Genomic DNA, 379 nt, shown 5'->3' with positions numbered 1-379 from the left:
TGAAATTAAAAAGAAAACTAAGCCCGAATGAATAGCCTGAAAAAAATAGAAAATAGAAAAAAAAACTTTTGTATAAACGGCATTGCAAACTATGACTGCATGGATTGTTGCAACAATAAGTTCAAATATTTAAATTTTAGGACCAGTGCGTTTTCAATTCCGTTAAAAATGTTCTGTTGCAAACAACAATAACAAAATAATAGCGGTAAAGTTATCGTAATTTCGTAGTGTAAATACCGTACAGGAAATCTGGAATTAAAAATTGGATTATATAAATTCTGATACTTGTATTGCACTTTTGTGTCGAGGAGGAAACCAAAGCCGAAGCCAACGGTGGCAACGCGTGAATACGAACAATCTCTCACCCATTTCCGATCAC

Source organism: Penaeus monodon, chromosome 29 (genome assembly GCF_015228065.2).
Source record: "Penaeus monodon isolate SGIC_2016 chromosome 29, NSTDA_Pmon_1, whole genome shotgun sequence".
Classification (NCBI taxonomy): Eukaryota; Metazoa; Arthropoda; class Malacostraca; order Decapoda; family Penaeidae; genus Penaeus; species Penaeus monodon.
This window is presented reverse-complemented; position numbering follows the sequence as displayed.